This window comes from Diceros bicornis, chromosome 21, assembly GCF_020826845.1.
Source record: "Diceros bicornis minor isolate mBicDic1 chromosome 21, mDicBic1.mat.cur, whole genome shotgun sequence".
Taxonomy (NCBI): Eukaryota; Metazoa; Chordata; class Mammalia; order Perissodactyla; family Rhinocerotidae; genus Diceros; species Diceros bicornis.
Window position 1 is genome coordinate 47,904,806 of NC_080760.1, and position 22,239 is coordinate 47,927,044.

The window sequence follows — 22,239 nt, forward strand, 5'->3', positions numbered from 1 at the left end:
CAATTTTTGTTGATTATGAGTAAAACTACTGGAAATATTTATGTACAGGCTTTTGTGTGGACATGAGTTTTCAAATCTGTTGGGTAAATGCCTGGGAGCATGATCGCTGGATTGTATAGTAAGAATATGTGTAGTTTTTTTTTTTTTAATTTTTTGTTTATTGCAGTAACATTGGTTTATAACACTGTAAAAATTTCAGGTGTACATCATTATACTTCTATTTCTGCATAGATTACATCATGTTCACCACCAAAATACTAATTACAACCCATCACCACACACATGTACCGAATTCTCTCTTTCACCCTCCTCCCTCCCCGCTTCCCCTCTGGTAACCACCAATCCAATCTCTGTCCCTATGTGTTTGTTTATTGTTGTTATTATCTACTACTTAATGAAGGAAATCATACGGTATTTGACCTTCTCTCTCTGACTTATTTCACTTTTCATTATACCCCCAATGTCCATCCATGTTGTCACAAATGCCTGGATTTCATCGTTTCTTATGGCTGAGTAGTATTCCATTGTGTGTATATACCACATCTTCTTTATCCATTCGTCCCTTGATGGGCACTTAGGTTGCTTCCAAGTCTTGGCTATTGTGAATAACGCTACAATGAACACAGGGGTGCATGTACCTTTACAAATTGGTGTTTTCAAGTTCTTTGGATAAATACCCAACAGTGGAATAGCTGGATCATATGGTAGTTCTATCCTTGATTTTTTGAGGAATCTCCATACTGTTTTCCACAGTGGCTGCACCAGTTTGCACTCCCACCAGCAGTGTATGAGAGTTCCCTTCTCTCCACACTCTCTCCAACAGATGTTGTTTCCCGTCTTGTTAATTATAGCCATTCTGACGGGCACGAGGTGATATCTGATTGTAGTTTTGATTTGCATTTCCCTGATAGTTAGTGATTTTGAACATCTTTTCATGTGTCTGTTGGCCATCTGTATATCTTCTTTGGAGAAATGTCAGTTCAGGTCTTTTGCCCATTTTTTAATTGGGTTGTTAGTGTTTTTGTTGTTGAGATGCATGAGTTCTTTATATATTTTGGAGATTAAGCCCTTATCAGAAGTATGGTTTGCAAATATCTTTTCCCAATTGTTAGGTTGTCTTTTCATTTTGTTGATGGTTTCCTTTGCTGTGCAGAAGCTTTTTAGTTTGATGTAGTCCCATTTGTTTATTTTTTCTATTGTTTCTCTTGCCCGGTCAGACGTGGTGTTTGAAAAGATGTTGCTAAGACCCACGTCAAAGAGCGTACTGCCTATGTTTTCTTCTAGAAGTTTCACAGTTTCAGGTCTTACATTCAAGTCTTTAATCCATTTGGAGTTAATTTTTGTGTATGGTGTAAGGTAAGGGTCTACTTTCATTTTTTTGCATGTGGTGTCCAGTTTAACCAACACCATTTGTTGAAGATACTTTTTTTTCTCCATTGTATGTTCTTGGCTCCTTTGTCAAAGATTAGCTGTCCATAGATGTGTGGGTTTATTTCTGGGCTTTCAATTCTATTCCATTGATCTGTGTGTCTGTTTTTGTGCTAGTACCATGCTGTTTTGGTTACAATAGGTTTGTAGTATATTTTGAAATCAGGGAGTGTGATACCTCCAGCTTTGTTCTTTTTTCTCAGGATTCCTTTAGCTATTCGGGGTCTTTTGTTGTTCCATACAAATTTTAGGATTCTTTGTTCTATTTCTGTGAAAAATGTTGGAACTTTGATAGGGATTGCATTGAATCTATAGATGGCTTTAGGAAGTATGGACATCTTAACTACGTTAATTCTTCCAATCCAAGAGCACGGAATATCTTTCCATTTCTTTGTGTCTTCTTCAATTTCTTTCAGCAGTGTTTTATAGTTTTCGGTGTACAGATCTTTCACCTCTTTGGTTAAGTTTATTCCTAGGTATTTTATTCTTTTTGTTTCAGTTGTAAATGGGATGGTATTCTTAATTTCTCTTTCTGCTACTTCGCTGTTAGTGTACAGAAATGCAACTGATTTTTGTATGCTGATTTTGTATCCTGCAACTTTACCATATTCGTTTATTACTTCTAAAAGTTTTCTGGTGGATTCTTTAGGGTTTTCTATATATAAAATCACGTCATCTGCAAATAGTGACAGTTTCACTTCTTCCTTTCCAATTTGGATCCCTTTTATTTCTTTCTCTTGCCTGATTGCTCTGGCTAGATCTTCCAGTACTATGTTAAATAGGAGTGGTGACAGTGGGCATCCTTGTCTGGTTCCTGTTCTTAGAGGGATAGCTTTCAGTTTTTCACCATTGAGGATGATATTAGCTGTGGGTTTCTCATATATGGTCTTTATTATGTTGAGGTACTTTCCTTCTATACCCATTTTATTCAGAGTTTTTATCATAAATGGATGCTGTATCTTGTCAAATGCTTTCTCTGCATCTATTGAGATGATCATGTGATTTTTATTCTTCATTTTATTAATGTGGTGTATCATGTTGATTGATTTGCGAATGTTAAACCATCCCTGCATCCCTGGAATAAATCCCACTTGATCATGGTGTATAATCTTTTTAACGTATTGTTGTATGTGATTTGCTAGTATTTTGTTGAGGATTTTTGCATCGATGTTCATTAGTGATATTGGCCTGTAATTTTCTTTTGTTGTGTTGTCCTTGTCTGGTTTTGGTATCAGGGTAATGTCAGCTTCGTAGAATGAGTTAGGGAGCTTTCCCCCCTCCTCAATTTTTTGGAAGAGTTTGAGAAGGATAGGTATTAAGTCTTCTTTGAATGTTTGGTAGAATTCACCAGCGAAGCTGTCTGGTCCTGGACTTTTATTTTTGGGGAGGTTTGTGATTACTGTTTCGATCTCCTTACTGGTGATTGGTCTATTCAAATTCTCTATTGCTTCTTGATCCAGTTCTGGAAGGTTGTATGATACTAAGAATTTATCCATTTCTTCCAGATTGTCGAATTGGTTGGCATATAGCTTTTCAAAGTATTCTCTTATAATCTTTTGTATTTCTGAGGTGTCTGTTGTAACTTCTCCTCTTTCATTTCTGATTTTAGTTATTTGTGCCTTCTCTCGTTTTTTTTTTGGTGAGTCTAGCTAAAGGTTTGTCAATTTTGTTTATCTTTTCAAAGAACCAGCTCTTGGCTTTATTAATTTTTTCTATTGTTTTTTTAGTCTCTATTTCATTTATTTCTGCTCTGATTTTTATTATTTCCCTTCTTCTACCGATTTTGGGCTTTGTTTGTTGTTCTTTTTTCCAGTTCCTTTAGGTGCATTGTTAGATTGTTTATTTGAGATTTTTCTTGTTTGTTGAGATAGGCCTGTATCGCTATAAACTTCCCTCTTAGAACCGCTTTTGCTGTATCCCATAAATTCTGGCATGTCGTATTTTCATTTTCATTTGTCTCCAGGTATTTTTTGATTTCTTCCTTGATTTCTTCATTGACCCAGTCATTGTTCAGTAGCATTTTGTTTAATCTCCACGTATTTGTGGCTCCTCTGATTTTCTTCCTATAGTTGATTTCTAGTTTCATACCGTTGTGGTCAGAAAAGATGCTTGGTATTATTTCAATCTTCTTAAATTTATGGAGACTTGTTTTGTGGCCTAATATGTGATCAATCCTGGAGAATGTTCCATGTGCATTTGAAAAGAACGTGTATTCTTCGGTTTTTGGATGGAATGCTCTGTATATATCTACTAGGTCCATCTGTTCTAGTGCGTCATTTAATGCCAATGTTTCCTTATTGATCTTCTGTTTGGATGATCTATCCGTTGGTGTAAGTGGAGTGTTAAAGTCAACTACTATTATTGTGTTACTGTCTATTTCTGTTTTTATGTCTGTTAATAATTGCTTTATATATTTAGGTGCACCTACATTGGGTGCGTAGATATTTACAAGTGTTATATCCTCTTGTTGGATTGTTCCCTTGATCATTATGTAATGCCCTTCTTTGTCTCTTTTTACAGTTTTTGTTTTAAAGTCTATTTTGTCTGATATGAGTACTGCTACCCTAGCTTTCTTTTCATTGCCATTTGCGTGGAGTTTCTTTTTCCGTTCCTTCACTTTCAGTTTGTGAGTGTCTTTAGGTCTGAAGTGTGTCTCTTGTATGCAGCATATATATGGGTCTTGTTTTTTTATCCAGTCAGCCACCCTATGCCTTTTAATTGGAGCATTTAGTCCATTGACGTTTAAAGTAGCTATTGATAAGTATGTACTTACTGCCATTTTTTAACTTTTTTTTTTGCTCAGTGTTTTAGTAGTCCTTCTCTGTTCCTTTCTTCTTGTATACAGAATTGATGATGGTCACTTTAGTTTGACCTCTGTCTGAAAGCTGTACTCTTTAACTCCCCTCCTCCCTCCTTTTGTGTTTTTGATATCATATCTAACCTCTTTTTTGTGCATTTGTATCCATTACGTTCTTATCATGGAAATAGATAATTTTTCCTATTTATAGTCTTCTCTTTTCCACTTAAATCAGTCCCTTTAACATTTCTTGTAGCACTGGTTTCTTGGTGACCAACTCCTTTAGTTTTTGCTTGTCTGGGAAAATTTTGATCTCTCCTTCCATTTTGAATGATAACCTTGCTGGGTAGAGTGTTCTTGGCTGTAAGTTTTTTCCTTTTAGCACTTTAAATATATCATGCCATTCTCTTCTAGCCTGTAAGGTTTCTGCTGAGAAGTCAGCTGATAGCCTTATGGGGTTTCCTTTGTATGTAACTTGACATTCTCTTGCGGCTTTTAGGATTCTCTCTTTATCTTTAATTCTGGACATTTTGATTATGATGTGTCTTGGTGTGGGCCTCTTTGGGTTTATCTTGTTTGGGGCTCTCTGTGCTTCCTGTACCTGGATGCCTGCTTCCTTCCTTAGGTTAGGGAAGTTTTCATCTATTATTTCTTGAAATAGATTCTCTGCCCCCTTGTCTCGGTCTTCTCCTTCTGGGACACCTATAACAGGGATGTTAGTGTGCTTGATGTTGTCCCAGAGATCCCTTAGACTGTCCTCACTCTTTTTAATTCTTTTCTCTTTTTCCTGTTCACCTTGGGTAATTTTTTCTAGTCTTTCGTCCAGCTCACAGATCCGTTCTTCTGTATCCTCTACTCTGCTTTTGAGTCCCTCTAATGAATTTTTCATTTCCAGTATTGTATTCTTCATTTCTGATTGGTTCTTTTTCATATCTTCCATTTCTTTGTTGACATTCTCACTGAGTTCATCTATTCTTCTCCCCAGATCAGTGAGCATCCTTAACACTCTTAGTTTGAACTCTCTGTCAGGTAGGTTGCTCATTTCTGTTTCACTTAGTTTCTTTTCTGGGGTTTTGTCCTGTTCCCTTACTTGGAATGTATTCTTTTGCCTCCTCATTTTGCCTCTTTCCCTGTGCTTGTGTCTATGTATTAGGTAGGTCAGCTACGTCTCCTGCTCTTGGATAGGTGACCTTATGTAAGTGACGCCTTAGGAGGTTTCCAGTGTGCTTCCATCAGTTCTTAATATTCCAGGGGTGACCCCTATGTGGGCTACGTGTGTCCTTCTGTTGTGGCCTGTTTGCTCTCCCTGTAGGCACCCAGGGAGGCCGAGTTATGCTCCTGGCCAGCTGTTGTAATGCTCAGCTGCTTGTAGTTGTTGTGGGCCCTTCAGTCTCTTTATCAGGTGTGGGGAGCCCCAGCACAATTGGCTGCAAGTTCTAATACCACATTTGTGTTGCAGTATTTCTTTTAAGTGAGTAGGCCCCCAGCGTGGCAGGTTGTTAGGCTCAAGGCCTTACAATTGCTGTAAACCTCTTGCCTATTATGTCTCTTGTCAGTTCTCTGAGGATTGCAGCTGGGTGGGGCTGGCCTCAGGCACAGGAGCACCCAATTGTTTCAGGCTTTGGAAGGTGGGGCAAACCTCCTATGTGGGTTTTTAGAAGCACAAGTCTTCTGCAGCTGACAAGCCCTGCTGCCCCCAGGTCCACACACACAGTCAACACAGTCCTGCCCTGTTTGAGCACCCCGACCTCCCCAGGCAGACCCAGTCTCTCCACGGCGGGAGCCCCACACACTCCGGCACCGCCCCACACTCTCCACCCGCTCCTTGTGCACACCCTGCCCAGCTCAAGTTGGCTCAGTTGCCAGGCAGCAGAGAATCCAGTCACCAATCTATGCAGGCCCACAAGTTGCCTGAGGGCTTGTTGTTGGGTGGGGCTAGTCTCTAGGGTGGGCTGCCTGCCCTGGCTGAGCTGAATTAAATCGGTGCTCTAGCGGGTGGGGCAGACCCTGGGCTACCAGGCCTCAGGGAGAACTCCAATGGCGTCTGTGTCAGCACGCCCACACCAGGCCACAATGATGGCCGCCGCCAATGTCCCAGTCCCTGGAGAGGTCTCACCTCTCACCGAGATGCACTCAGGGCCTATTAGGTGAGTCTCTTTTCACCCAAGCACTGTGCACCTTTCTTTCTGGTGATTTTAGGATGCTTTCTGAAACGGGTGAGTTTGCGCGCGGGCCCAAAAGCCAGTTTAATTTCTTTGTGAAACAGGTTTTCTGGGGTTGCTCCCCAGTGCTTTAGTAGCAGGCAAAGTCAGATATTATGCCGCTGGTCTCGATTGTGCTGGGTTCACAAAATGCCCACAGCGGGGGCGCTCCCGGCTCAGGGCCCCGCGCCTCCAGGGAGGCTGCGCACCTGTGAGCTGCTCCCGGCGGCCGTGAAGCTGGCGGCTTGTGAAGGCGGCGTTTTTCCTCTCCAGAAGGGAGTCTCTTCCTCTTCCACCTCAGTTAGGATTGTCCGTTGTTGCAGGAGTTCCTCTTATCCAGTTTTCAGTTCTGTCTCAGGGGTAATTTTTCCACGAGTAGTTGTAAATCAGCTGTGTCCACGGGAGGAGGTGAGTTCAGAGTCTGCCTACGCCGCCATCTTGACTCCGCCTCTCAGAATATGTGTAGTTTTATAAGACGCTACCAAACTGTCCCCCAAAGTATTTGTATCATTTTGTATTCCCACCAGCAACGAATGAGAGTTCCTGTTGCTCTACATCCTCATCAGAACTCGTCTTTGTTGTCACTCATTTTTCTTTCTTATTTTTAGCCATTCAAATAGATGCGTAGTGGTATCTCATTGCTGTTTTAATTTGTATTTCCATGATGAAAAATGATGTTGAGCATCTTTTCATATGATTGTTTGCCATCTTTATAACTTCTTTAGTGAGATATCGCTCATATCTTTTGCCCATTTTTAAATTGGGTTGTTTGTTTCCTTGTTGAGTTTTAAGACTTCTTTGCATATTCTGCACATAAGTCCTTTATTAGACTATTTTCAATAGTTTCTCCCAGTACATGGCTTCTCTTTTCATTCTCTTAACATTGTCTTTTACAGAGCAAAAGTTTTAATTTTAATAAAATCCAATTTATCAGTTTTTCTTTCCTAATACAGTTCATTTTTCAATATTACAATACAAAGTTGCTGTTGTATATAAAAACTCATTACCAAAGCCAAGGTCATGCAGATTTTCTCCATGCTTCTTCTAGAAGTTTTATAATTTTGCATTTTACATTTAGGTCCATGATCCATTTTGAGCTAAGTAGAAGCTTTCTTTTTTTAAGCTCTTACATTTTAATCTAAAAACTTCATGGAATTGATTTTTATCTAGGAGACAAGACAGGGGTCAGAATTTATTTTTTCCATATGAATTTCAGTTGACACAGCACTATTTATTGAAAAGATTGTCCATTACTCACTCCTCTGCAGTGTCACCTGTGTCATAATTGAAGTGTCCTTATTTGACTGGGTCTATTTTTGGACTCTATTCTGGTTCACTGATATATCTGTCTGTCCTTGCACCAATGCCACACTGTCTTAATTAATGTGGCTTTATGAGAAGCATTTATATCGGATAGTGTAAATCCTCAAACTTCGTTTTTCTTTAAGGTTGTCTTGGCTATTTTTTGGCTCTTTGTGTTACCATGTAAACTGGAGGATCAGCTTGAAATTTCCATAAAGAAATTTGGAATTCTGAATAGAATAGCATCAGATCTATAGATCAACAATGGATAATACAATATTGGCTTAACAATATTAATTTTTTCAAACCGTGAACGTGATATATCCCTTCATTTATTTGAGTCTTCTTTAGTTCATCTCAGTAATGTTTTATAGTTTTGTGTGTAGATGGCTTGTCCATCTTTAAATTTATTTCTATGTATTTGAGAGTTTTTAGTTATTATACATGCATATATGTATACATTTAATTTTTGATTGCTCATTGCTGGTGTATAGAAATACAGCTGACTTTTAAAAAATATTGATTTATAGCTAGTGATTAATTATAATAGTTTTCTGCATTCTTTCTTTGGGTACTGGGCTGAATATCTCCTATTCGTCTCTCTGGATACATGCTACAGTGCTCCACCCGGATCTCTGTTCTAACAGATTGCATATCAAAGGGTCTAATGCCTCTTGGATTTCTATTGAGTTTGGCCAACGACTCCCATGGCAGAGGCAGGGTGTGGGGAGGAGTCGGGGAATGGAGGGCTGGGGGTGCAGCTATGGTGTTTCCTCCTCTGGTTTCATCCCTATGAGATTGCCTCTAGCTGACTATGTCTCTCAACAGAAGGTCATGGCTCCTCTCAAAACAGCTGATTCTACAGGGATCACTCTCCTAGTTTCCTAAAATCCTTCCATCCCCTTGTTCCCTTGGGCTTAGAGGTGATGAAAACTCTAGTGCTGCTGGCCCTGGGTTTCTTCATTGTCCCTGGTGGTTCTGCTACATTTTGCCTACAATTTTGTAATAGCCCTCTTGTAAATAAACTACTTGAATTATCCTAGTTTATGTGTGCTGTTTCTATTGGGATTCTGACTAAAACAGGTACAGAGACTTCTAAAACAACAGAGGCCATAATTGCAGTGATGGGAAGCCAAAATTTTGTAAGCAGGTCCTCAGGAAAATCAGAACTGCATCATGTCCAGTTTCACCCCTTGGGTCTCACCACCCTCTATTCTGGCAATGAGGGAAGTAGCACCAGGCTCTGGTTGCTGGTTCAGAGCACATACCACATGTGCAAGACAGCCCCCATCCTTACAAGATGTTGTCTCCATGCAGACTCCAACGCTGAGCCATCAATAGGCCTCCTCACCCCTTTATCAGGCCATGTGCTTGCTTTTGGGCAATTAGGTTCATTATAAAGCAGTGAATCCCATAGACATCACTCCATTGTCCTACTTCATTGTAGTGGCAACTGTTTCTTGGTATGAGATACCAGAGCAGTGAATAAAGCATTCGGTTAGTCCATAGACTGGGTAAACATCAGAGATGGAGGAAGCAAATTCAAATCTAAATAGGCATCAGTTCCAATGAGGACAAATTCCTGCCTTACCAAAATGAATAAAATTCATTTTAATTAGTCCACTTTCAGCTAAGGCTGGCAGATCCTTTCAAGGAATGGTACCATAAGAAGCCTCAGGGTTGTTTTTAGCTTTTGCAACCCAGGCGAGGGGAAGTCATGCTTTTGAGAATAACTTCTGTTCATACTACTGTGGACATTTATCTATAAGCACCTTGAGCAAGCATGGTGTTGTTGGGAAAGGAGGCTGAATATTATCAGTCTAAAACCCTAGCCACCTGATTATTAAGGACCTCTTCTGCAGAAAGTCATATTGGTGAATAATTTCAAGGGACACAATTCAAATTTTTGTTATTATTGAAATAAGACACAGACGATTGACTTACACAAAAAATAAGTTACTGGAGAGGTATGAGGCAGCTTACATAATGGAAAGGGATATTGAAGATCCAGACATTAGAAGGCATCCAGGCTACAGGAATTGAGAGGGTAGTTACAGGGACTATATAATTTACCATCTCAACCAGGACACTTTGGAGAGTGAAAGGGACTGTTGTCAGTAATTGTTTTGGGACAACAAGTATGCATTGCAGCATGTGGTCCCATAGGGATAGTCTCTTTGGACTTTCCAGTCAGGAAGCTTCAGTGCCAGCTGTTTTGCATCCTTTAGCCTCTCCACTTAAATTTCAAATTCTAGGGAGAGAGACAAATTGCAGAACTTGGGTCACGTATCCATACCTTGGGCAGGGGAAGGTAGGAAAACTTGACTGATGGTCTCACTGAGACTGAACTCAAGAGCAGAGAAGTACCCCAGGCTATCTTAAAGGGAAGTCAAAAAAAAAAAAAAAAACTCTTGCCAGATTAAAAAAAATAATTACTAGGCAGGCAAAACAGCAAATGTCTATTCCTTCAAAGGAGGCATATGAGGAATAACTGAGCCCCAAATGACATATTTTCCTATAGACAAAGTGCATGCTTGAAATTTCTGCTGTGTGGTGCCATGCAGTGAAAAGAACATGGTTGTTTGGAGTTGGGAGTCCTGAGTTGAAGCCCTGACTCCATCACTTTTCAGCCGGTGCAACCTCATGCAAGATACTGGACCTCTTTTAGACTCTGTCACTTCACCTCTAACGTGGGGCTCAAGAAGCCTGATAGGAGGAGGATTGTTCTGAACACTGAGGGAGACAAGGTATGCAAATGTCTACGAGAGTCTGGCTTGCTGTAGATTCTCAATGACTCCTCTCCCTCCACCACCTGTACCTTATTCTTTCCTCAAAAACAAGTTGACATTCTTGTAGTAGAAATGGAATTGTTCAGTCTTTGGATAGATGGATATGGATTTGATTCCTGATGCTGCCGTTTACAGCTATATGATTTTGGGCAAGTTTTGTAACTTCTCCAAGCTTTAATTTCTTTAAAAGGGAGAGCAATATCCACTTCAGGGTATTTTATGAGGCTTAAATGTGATGAGAGTTTTGAAAGTGTCTGGCACCCTTTCCAGCACCAGTAGGTGCTCAATGAACATAGTAGAATTAGCTTGCTCATTTCTGGCTCATCAGAGCTACTGGGTGCTTCTGGGATAAACAAGAACCCCTGCAGCAAGAGAAAATGTTCTCGAATCACAGAGCAAACAAGCAATTTGTCAGGAATCCAGGAGATAAGAAGGCGTGAATAATTCCCAGGGTATCTCTAAGGTAGAATGACAGTCTCTGGTGGTTCTGGAAGGGTCTGTTAAAATGGGCTACCAGAAGGAGCCTGCATTTGAACAGAGAAATTCCTCCTCTTCTTGGATAAAACTCTGAATGCCCTGGACTTGTTTTTCTTCCTCTCATTTTCCTCCAGTTGCCGCTGTCAACTGAGGAGCTTTGAGGATCAAAAGCAAACCTAGAAAGCTGGACTGGAAAGGAGGAGTGAGTTTTATTTCCATATCCGGCATTTTGTACTTGACTTTAGGAAATCACTACCTACCCCCAACCTCAGTTCTTTCATCTATAAGAGAAAATGGGACTTTGCAGAATTGGCAAGAACCAAACACAGGTGCCGTCCCCTCTTCCATCCCTGCCCACGGTGCATCATGAATGCGTCCGAGCACTGTTTCCTGCTGAGCCCAGAGGGGCTTCCACACTCTGCTCTAGGCAGCCACTATGATCAGTCAATGCGAGATCATGAAATAAGCAGTGTTTAGAGGAGCAATAATAACAGCTAAAGCTATTTAAGTGCTTCCTGTGTGTTTTATATACTTTAACTCATTCATGCCTCACAACAACGCTAACTCTTAGGCATAATTCTTACCCCCATTTTACAGATGCAGAATCATAGGACTAAGTGATTCTTGAGAAAGGAATTGATTGAGAGCCCTTCTCCTCACTTGTTTGTCTTGACTGGGAGCAAAGAGGAGGGAATTCCTGCTAATGCTTGCACCCTCTCAGGGAAGTCCTACAAAGATGCTTCTGTCCCCCTCTCTTCTCTAGTGCCAAGTACGTTTGTCTACTAGAGGGGAGCAATGTTGTACCCCATTGGTCAGAGTGACACCAATAGGTGTGAAACTGATTTGGAACTATGTTCTCAGAGGCCCGGCTAGTTCATATGCTGTGTCCCTCTCTCAACTTGTTCTCAGACTCAGCACAGCCTGGCAGCACCAGCACCCTGCCCAGACCCTCTGCTACCCACATGTTCATACTCTGATCAGTTTGTTAGGTGGGAGTAGGAGTGGGGGTGGGAGCCCCATCTGACCTGCATATAAGCCTTGAGGCTGTATTATCAGTCTAGCTCTCAATGGTGAATCCTGCAGAAGGAGGAAGACTGGGCACCTGTCTGGCCAATGACAAACTGACCCCTCATGCACAATTGACCAAGGACACTTGTGCATGTACTCACCCTCAGCCTGGAGACACGGCTGGATGTTCAACCTTTACCTCCTTACTCTGAGATCCCTTAGAGCTCCGACATTCTGTGGTCCCGTCATCAGAATCTTTTTCTTTGGGACTGGCTGTGATCTTAGGTGATTCTGGTTTTCTCCGCATTTCTTCTTCTCTCTCCGTTGATCTTCTCTGTCTCTTTGTGTCACTTTCTCTTCAGTAATTTCTTCACGGGAAGGAAATTCTACTGGCTCAGAACCAAGCTGTGTCATACAGGTTGACACTCAATTCTCTTTATGGTGTAAAATAAAATATGGTGAAGATGCCGGCCCCAACCCCACAGTCTGTGTGGCTGACTGGCACATAGTAACTGATAACAACAAAAGGCGGGGTTTGGGGGTCCTTGCTCCAATAATACTCACAATAATAGTCACTCACTTATTTGATGTGTTCTAGTAACAAAGCTTTTTGATATACAGTATTTTGTCTTATTTGCACAACCCTGTGAGATAGTCATTATTAGTTCCCATTTTACAGACAGAGAGACTGAGGCTAAATGTGGTAGGACTCACTCAGATCCTAAGTTGCAGAGCTGGGTTTTAAAGTTAGGTTTTCAACTCTAAAATACATCAAGGGAAGAAAGAGAAACTTTCCAGACCGTCAGACGGGATCCCAGGTCTATGGAGTTGGCACTGCAGACAGGAAAACCTACTGGTGGGGGAGAGAGGAGAGGTGGGATCTCCTCCTGACTCAGCAGCTGACTGTGTGGCCTTCAGCAGGTCACATAGCCCTCCCAGCCTCAGTCTCAGCTGGTGTCTGTTTATTCAAAACATTAACACTGACACTTGGCCTTCCTGCCTCCCAGGAGCAATGAGGAAAGGGCTCTGCATGCACAGAGATCTGAGGTGATGTCATTGGCATCACTCTTATTGCCCCCACCCCTATTCCTGCTAATCCTTTGATATTGATCTGTCTTGACCTCAATCTTTCTGCCCCTACCTGCTCCACCAAGTCTGGCATCACTTTCTAAGGGGTCTGACAGAACAGGATGGGAACAGAGGAGGGAGCAGGATGCAGAAGTCCCTGGGCTTCCCTGGGACATGTGGTCAAGCATCTCTTTCCGGCTGGTGCAGAGTTTTGGGTGGAGGTGGGTGCACGGGGGTTTTGAAGCCAGGAGCATGTCACTGATCTCTAGATCAGAGAACTGGCCAAAAAGACTGCTGTCTGGGTAGAGTTCCTGAGGGTGTGGTGGGAACCTGGCAGAGCTCAGGGAGGAAGACTCATGGTAGGGACTGGAGGATCCCCAGGCATCAGGGTCTTACCTTAAGAATCCTAGATACTAGACTCCCAGACCCCACTTGTCCTGTTCTCCAAGGGTCAGGGGAGAGAATTAGGGCAGGCATATACTGATACGGCCCCTAGGTTTGCTCAGAAACCTGCCCTGTCCTGTTCGCCTGCAGTTTGAAAACAGGCAGAGCTAACAAAGGCTTGCCCAAGGTCATGGGACTAGATTTGGCCCATGTGTCTGGATAACTGTGGACACTGAGTGTCTCTCAAGCGAGCTTCATCACTTCTATATTTTGAGTCAAATTACACATGGGGTGTAACTTAGGAACTGCTCCCAAGTTCCTCTGGAAAAGCTTTGACTTCCAACATGGCCAAGGCAGCATAAGGGGGCTTTTGTGCCAGAAAATACCAAATAAGAAACTCAGTTTCCTCAAGAGAGGATGAGAGCCCCATTTTCCAGCATTAAGAGGCCTTTCCACTAACTCACAGGATGATAACCTCTCCAAAGAGATGTGCTAAGAATCCTCTTCTTATTTTCCAGATAGGTCTTTCCAAAGGAGTCACATCTGATCAAGTTGTTCCTGGCTGTCTATCCCCTCCAGGGTAATGTCTCATCTCCTTACCTTGGCGTAAAAGGCAAATCTTAATCTGACCCAGGTGTCCTCTCCGATGTTCTCTCTCCACACTTTTTACACTGTTTTGCACACAGCTGCACTTCCCGGGACCCGGGCACACTGGAATCACCTCATTTGTTGGACTTGCTGGATCTTTGCATATTCTCTAATTCCATGTGGATTTATTGAGTGTCTCAGGTGTACCACACTGTGTTCTAGGCTCAGGGAGAGAGAAGAGGACAGTCAAATTTCTTACATTATAATGATAAATGGACATCAAACTAACAAATAAATATATAAACAGTGTTGGAAAGAAATACTCCTCAGAGAGTTAATGCCCAATAAAGGGATAGAGAGTGATAGAGGCCACCATTTTAAAGCATGTGGATGAGGAAGGTACCTCTGAGGAGAGGATGTTCAAGTAGAGACCTGAATTAAAGGAGTGAAAAAGCCATAAAAATATCTGGGGAACGAGGGGAGATTCTAGGCTGGGGTAACAGTGGGACGATTAGTGCACAAGATCAAGGAGAATCATTCACAATAGCCAAGACGTGGAAGCAACCCAAGTGTCCATAAAAGGATGAATGGATAGAGAAGATGTGGTATATATACATATACATAATGGAATACTATTCAGCCATAAAAAAGACAAAATCGTTCCATTTGAGACAACATGGATGCACCCTGAGGGTATTATGCTAAGCAAAATAAGCCAGACAGAGAGATACAAGCTCCGTATGGTTTCACTCATATGTGGAAGATAAACAAACACATGGATAAGGAAAACAGATTGGTGGTTACCAGAGGGGAAGGGGGTGGGGGGGTGGGCAACAGGGGTAAAGGGGCACAAATATATGGTGCTGGATAAAAACTGGACAATTGGTCGTAAACACGAAGTAGTCTGTACAGAAACTGATATATAATAATGTACACCTGAAATTACACGTTATAAACCAATATGACCTCAATAAAATAAATAAGAAAATTAAAGTCTCTAAAAATTAAAAGTTAAAATTAAAACAAAAGATCTAAAAATTAATAATATGAACATTGGACAGAGGTAAAAAAAAAGAAGTTTCTTGCTTTTACAGAGTTTACATTTAAGCAGAGGAGATAGACACTAAAGAAATAATCCAATGACAGCTGTCACAAACAATCACCCAAATGAGAAATAATAGTGTAGTGTGATGCATATTGTTACAGGGGAACATGCACCAGTCTGGGTATGTCGGACCAATTCTTACAATTGTCCAGCTCCACTTTCTTGAGTCTCTGCTCCATGTCTAGCATATCTCAATGTGGGTAGAACCTTGGTGATGGTCAAATAGAACATGTTCTGAACTTGCCTTCTCATTCGAACCATCTGGAGTGCTGCTATAATATGCTGATGTCTAGCCTTGCCATGTACCTATTGAGTCGGACTCCCTGAGGAGACGTCCAGACCTTTTAATGTTAAAGAGTGGGTGTGACACTAAGTCACCCCTCTGGCAGCCCCATCCAACACTTCAACATTTTTTGTCTGGTGTCCTCATGCTTGAACATCTCTAATGATAGGGGAGCTCACCAACCACCCCCACCCCCAGTAAAATCCTATCCCTATTGAGCTGCTCAAATCATTAGAAATCAGTCCTTGGTGTTGAGCAGAAATCCAACTGGCTATGGTCCTGCAGTTTTGATCAAAGTTGTATAGTAGAGGCCTATGGCCCTTAGAGATGTTTTGTTTTATTGCCTGGAGTTTCAATGTTTAAAATTAATTATTAGCAACAGAAATAGAGAGATTTTATTTATCTGGCTTCTCTTGAAAAATCAGACGATCTGTAAACAGGGCTGGTTTCTTAAAGGGCAGAATGGCAGGAGCTGAGCAACTGTGGCCTGATTTTAGTTGGGGCGCACGTGAACCATAATGCCACCATCCCCAGCTCACTATACCACGTTCACCTGGTCCACCTCTCTCCTTTTCGTCATCCGCCCAACCTCTCTAGGTGTTGAGTTTGAGACCTCGCTTTTCCGTCTCTGCTTCTGGGAAGGTCAACAGTTCTCCACTGTCTTCCATCTGATAACCTACCCTGCCCTGGATTCAGCGACCATCGCTGTCTTGAGCTTTCCCAAACCCAACATCCTCAGTGCTTTCAGCTCCCCAGCAGGATCAGGTTTCCAGACTCTCCACCATCTTGGTTTCTCCTTCGAATTCTTCAGTCTGTTAAGTTTTCTCCAAAAGCAAGAAGCAAAATCCGCTTCTTGGGTGGCCAATACAGCTTAGTCACTGTGGATTTTCAGGTTCGTTTCCTTCTTAAGAATCCTGGGTTTGTACTTCATATTTCTCCAAGTCCTCCCCCCACCGCTCTTGTTTCATTTCGTTCAATGTACCTTTGACATTTTAATTTTACCCTCCTTTCATTTATCCTCCGCCTGCCTAATTCTCCCACGCATCATTCATGATTTTATTAAGAGATTATTGCTTACCTACGAAATAAATCTCCTCAGATCTCAGTAGCTGCCAGTTCAGGTTCAGTTAATAACGTCCTCCTTGATCTTTTGCAAACAGTTTCGCACTTCATTAAGAATCTTAGTAAACCTTCCCAACACACACACATGCACATACGCTTACCCACACACTGAGGTGCAGCAGAAGACTAACTTATTTATTCTTGTGACTTTCTGACAGGTAGAAAATTGTCTTTATTGGAAGGCATACTTTTATAAGTGTTTTGATATATAGAATAAAGGTAGGTCCAGACCCAGGCCAGACTCCAGCCATGCAGTGACTGCCAAAGTTGGCTGGGAAGGGAAAGTCATTTTGCTTAACAGATGGAGAAAAATTTGAATTTCTTTCTTGAAAATCAAGGAGGAAAGAGAAAGGAGGCAACAGGTAACTGCATAGGGAAGCGATAACTCATGGATGGGTGGCCAGAGAAAGACTTTTGGAGAAAGGAAAGTCCCCCTAACTCTCTTCTCCTTCTTCCCATCTTTAGGAAAGTCTACATTGATCGCTAATTCTCTTTGTGACACAGTGCATTCCTTTGGGGAAGGCAAGGCTTTGCCAAGTTTGGTATTCAGGTTTTTACAGGTCAAAAGCAGAGAGGACATGGACCCAGGAACCATAGGTCGAGGAGGTCATGGGTGGACAAGTCTCAGGAATTGGGCACGCAGTGAGGACAGCTTATGATTTCCATGAGCCATGGCTGGATTCTGAGCTAATAACACCAATTCTCCCAGATGCTGAGGTCCCCAGAGATCCTCTCAGTTATCTATAGTCTACCATTTACCTATTGATCAATACATCAACCATCTATATTCATGACCTTACATTTAGCACAGCAAATATTTCTCTGGCATATTGAACAAGAAAACTTCACCACTAGGTTGGAGTGGGGAGGTGGCTAGTGGGTTTTATAGATTTACAGAAGCCAAGAAAAGGAAAGGAAATTTAGAATCCTACCCCCAAGCGGTGTCTGAGTTCTCTCTACTCTATTACTATATACCTGTAACTATATTTAAACACCTCCATTAGTAGAACTCACTTCTTGAAGCAGCCCAATCCATCCCTGGACAACTATGAGGGAGAAAATACCCTCCCAAGACTGAGGCAAATTTCCTCTCCCATAGTTCTATCCATTTACCCTCAAGCTACACTGGTTGCACCTAGAACAAACACGTCACTCTTCCCATAACTGTCTTGAAGATGTTTTAAGCATTCCCAGACTCGTTTTCTTTGTGTTAATTAGTTCCATTTTCAAAGTTCCTCCTACAACTTCATTTTGGTCCCCATCAACATTTTGGTAACCCTGCCCCGGATGAACCCGTGGGTGTGTATTCCCAAGCAACATAATACTTGGACCTGAGTGTAATGTCCGAGACCTGGCGTGACCAGCATGGCGTCCCATCAACTCTGCACCTGCAATAACTTCACCCTTTGTCATCCAGCCCAGGAGAGTTTCTACACCTACACATATGCACCTCCTCTCCAGGAAAAGGCAAGACAAAACAGGGGCCAGCTGCCTTTCAGTTTTGCACCACATATTTTGTGGTTAGAAGAACTTCCAGTTCAGGGGATTCTGCCATAGGTCAGAGAGTCGTTTCTTAGAGACTTAAACTCTAAATCAACAAGAACATGGATCATAGAGTGGTCGCTTCTAACAAGAGTTCCAATTCCTATGGGGCCTTCACAAAGCTATATGGAGTTCTTCTGATTGACTACCAAGAAGTTGAGTTTCTGGAATGAACAGCAATGCTGATCATCAAATTCAGAACAGGCTCAGCAAAAACATAATTCTCTCTTCCTGTTCTCTTTTCATAATGGAAATATTCAGTGTAGCTGCCATCTTTTCAATGTTTACATTGCCAGCTCAAACAGTTTGTTTGTTTTGTATATTAAAAAAATTAATTTATCATTCTTTAAACACAGCTCCACTTAGCATGCAACAACCAGTCTTGAACAGAGAAAAAGTAAGATGGAAGAACCAAAGAAAAGTGAAAAATAGATTGTTTTTTTGTTTTACTAAATTAAATGATTACTTGGTCTTCATGATTTCATGATTTTCTTTGTTCTAGAGATGCAGCAGTTGAGACTATGGTTGTAATGGAGTACTAACTGAGCACTTACTGTGTGTGGATACGACACAGGCATTTTCTCATTTAGTTTTCACAGCAGCTCCATGGAACGAGGGGGCGGAGGCTCCAAGGAATGATGGGACTTACAGAGACTGTCTGTCCAGGCGTGTTGCTTCCACATCTTGCCAGGTGTAGGTGATGGGGAGCAGGGAGGAAGTTCCGTCTCACTTTCCTGAGATATCTTGTGTTATGTTAAGGCAGCATCTCTCTCCTCAGAACCCTGGTTTCCTCCTGGAGCATGTTAGTGATCACTATAGAAGGTGATGTGGGAGATTTGGAGATGAAGAGAGAGAATGCACATGGCATAGGTCTTAGCACAATAGGCTCAATAAATATCACCCAAAGGAACAGAGAGTTCAGTGGGATACTCAGAGCTACACTCCTAGAGGTCGTGCAAGACAATGTCAGAGACATTCATTCATTCAATAAATATTTGTTGAAAACACAACATGTTCCAGGCAGAAACAAAGGAGCAGAGGGGAGGGGAATTTCCAAGTGTAAAGTCCTTGATATATTTTTGGCAGCTTGACTATACCCTTTCCTAGAGACGAAAATAGAGACCAAAGCACCCTAGTAACTTATTCAAGGCCAAGCGACTGGTCACTGGATGAGACTGAACCTGTGTGTACTCAATTTGCCCAAAGGCTTGATGCTTCTGCTGCACCATTCAGCTTCTTCTCAGGGAAGGTTTCAAATTCCTGACACTTGATCTGGAAGCTTCAGGGCTTGGGAAGTGGGACAGGCATGGAGGGGGGTGAATGCTAGAAGGGGGCTCAGGGCAGGCGCCTCTTGTACTTAAAGGCCAGTGCTCCAGGCCTGTCAGGGATCTATGCCAGACCCAAGGGAAGCTTCTTGGGGCTTGAGAAATCAGAAAGCTTCTCTTAGGGCTCAGCTCAGCCATCCTCTCCGCATCTGAGGCCGCCTTGCTATACTCTCTGCTCCATAATTACAAACAGCCCTTCATCTCTCTGAGCTAGAGAAGGCATGAGGACACAAGCAACAGAAAATTCAATTTGGGAACCAATGTAATCCTGAGAGTGGGATCCCAGTTTTGAGGTCAGTGTTTATGAAACACGATTGGTCTAAATCACAGCTTGAATGTTTAGACCAGGGCAGGTGGTACTGACCTGAGGGTCTGCATCCTGTAACTGTAATGACCCCCATCCCTCTGTCTCCGAGTTCTGTATTCACCTGTGTCATGGGTTGCAGCATAGGGCTGTGTAAAGAATGGGGTGGGGGTTTGAATCTGGTTTGAATGCTAGCTCCCCTCTTATCTGTTATGTGGCATATGGCCTTTTGTTCACACCTGTTACAAACATCAGAAAGCCAGTTTGACCAAGCTGAGGCAAAAAGAGAGATTGTTGGAACATCTCACTGGAGAATTGAGCCCCAGGGAAAATCAGGGGTGTGCACGCTGTCTTCTGCCTTCTGTCCCTGGATCTGGGTTTCCTATGATTCTCCTGTAGATCTGATCCTACCAGGGACCATGGATTCCTTAGCTCCAGAACCTCAGAGCTCACAGGTCGGCCACTAGAGAGGGGCTAGTTTGCTTCCCAAAGTATCAATTCAAAAATCTCAGGGAAAGAGTCTGGTTCAACACAGGTCACATGCTCACCCCTGGACCAATTAACTGTGGCCAGTATTATCAATGGCATTTGTAGCACATAGTTGGAGTGGAGGGAGGAACAATTTCCCCCAAAAGATTATAAAGTTCCCACTAAAAGGGAATGGGGTCAGAGAAAAAAGTAAATGTCCATATCACTTGCTGTATACCTTAGAGAATTCTATTGAGCCTCAGTTTGCTCATCCATAAAATTGGAATAATAGCAGTCATCTTGCAGGTCTATTGTAAAGATTAGATGCAATAACAATCAGGTATCTGGCACCTACTGCATACACGTATGTTTTTTTGTTGTTGTTGTTGTTTTGTGAGGAAGACCAGCCCTGTGCTAACATCTGCCAATTCTCTTTTTTTTTTGCTGAGGAAGACTGGCCCTGAGCTAACATCCATGCCCATCTTCCTCCACTTTATATGGGATGCCGCCACAGCATGGCTTGCCAAGCGGTGCGTCAGTGTGCACCGGGGATCCGAACCGGGGAACCCCAGGCCGTCGCAGTGGAGCACGCGCACTTAACCGCTTGCGCCACCGGGCCCGCCCCCATACACATATGTTTTTATTATTCATACATTAAATGACTTTTATCTTTCATACATTTTTATTATTTCCCCATGACTATAGTCAAGCTCTTGATTGGGAGCTATGCGAAAGTGAAAAAATTAGTAGAACAAGTCTCCCATGTTCTGTATCTCTGTTCAAGTAATTCCCTATGTATGATTATCTAAAATATCTTAGCCTGCTCTTTTCACTTAGCGTGACTCACAGGTATATTTTTACACGTTTTTAGAGACAAGGGTATAGCTTGGACTTGGTCAGTGACTGCTGGTGAGGTCAGGTGTGTCTACTGAGAGAAGGAAGGGAAAGCCCTCCGGTAGATATTTCCATGCATTGTTTGCAGACGTAAAGGAACCTCTATTGGTGGGAAGGGACATAATGAGAGTGCAGATGGCAGGGACACTGCCAAGCCCTTGAGGTGGCCACATGGACTTACGCCTGACCTTGAGGCAGAAAAGACCTTCAAGTTAAATTTGAAGAGGAATTCTCATGACGAAACTTCATCGAAGGTATGGTTTCCCAACTTCTTTTTTTTGCAGGGAAGGATTCACCCTGAGGTAACATCTGTTGTTAATCTTTCCTCTTCTTTGTTTCTTCTCCCCAAAGACCCAAGCATGATTGTATATCCTAGTTGTAAGTCCTTCTAGTTCTTCTGTGTGAGCCATCACCACAGGATGGCAGCTGACAGACGGGTGGTGTGGTTCCACGACCAGGAAACGAAGATGGGCCGCCAAAGCAGAACGTAGAACCTTAACAATTAGACCATCGGGGCTGGCTCCCCAACTTCTTTTAAAAATACAATGAGACCTTGGTGAGTGAGAATTCTGTAGTCCTTGCTTCTCCCTGGTGCCCAGGAGGCCTGCCGTTTCAGAAGCATCAAAGACAGCTATCTTGAGCCAGACTGGCAAGTGGGCATGGTGAACCCAGAAACAGGACTTTTGAAAGCAGTGGAGATCACCAAGTGGTCAGGGAGGGGGAGAGCAAGCAGAAAGAATGCCACTTCAGAGCTTCCTGGTGAACACATAGGAGATGTTCTCTTATGACATCCAAGAATAACTCGGTGAGACTTCTTAAACAGATGGAGTCAAAAGCTAATGACTTTGACCTATTACTATTATGTACTCAGGTGAGGTGTAGGAGAATTCATTATAAACTCTAAGTAAGCATTAGCTGTACATCTGCATACTATTCTATCAAAGAGATGCTCTAGAATTTCTTCATTCAGTCCCCTATTATTTACTGTTTGGATGGCTTCCAGTTGTTCATTATAGCAAATTCGACAGGAATGAACAGTGACTGACTAAGCCTTTTGTCGGGCTCACGTTAATTTTTAAATGCGGTATAAATGAAGGAAAATAGGCTTTTCTCCTCCCAAAGAAGAATGGGATCACTATGCAGTGATTGATCAT

General features: G+C 42.3%; 1 long non-coding RNA gene across 1 annotated transcript; it reads left to right on the plus strand.

Moving 5' to 3' along the window:
* The first annotated feature begins 6,278 nt into the window (after positions 1-6,278).
* Positions 6,279-14,848, plus strand: LOC131419380 (uncharacterized). Its single transcript, XR_009223212.1, has 3 exons — positions 6,279-6,372; positions 11,129-11,196; positions 13,973-14,848. It is a non-coding gene; the product is annotated as an uncharacterized LOC131419380 (long non-coding RNA).
* Positions 14,849-22,239: the final 7,391 nt, after the last annotated feature.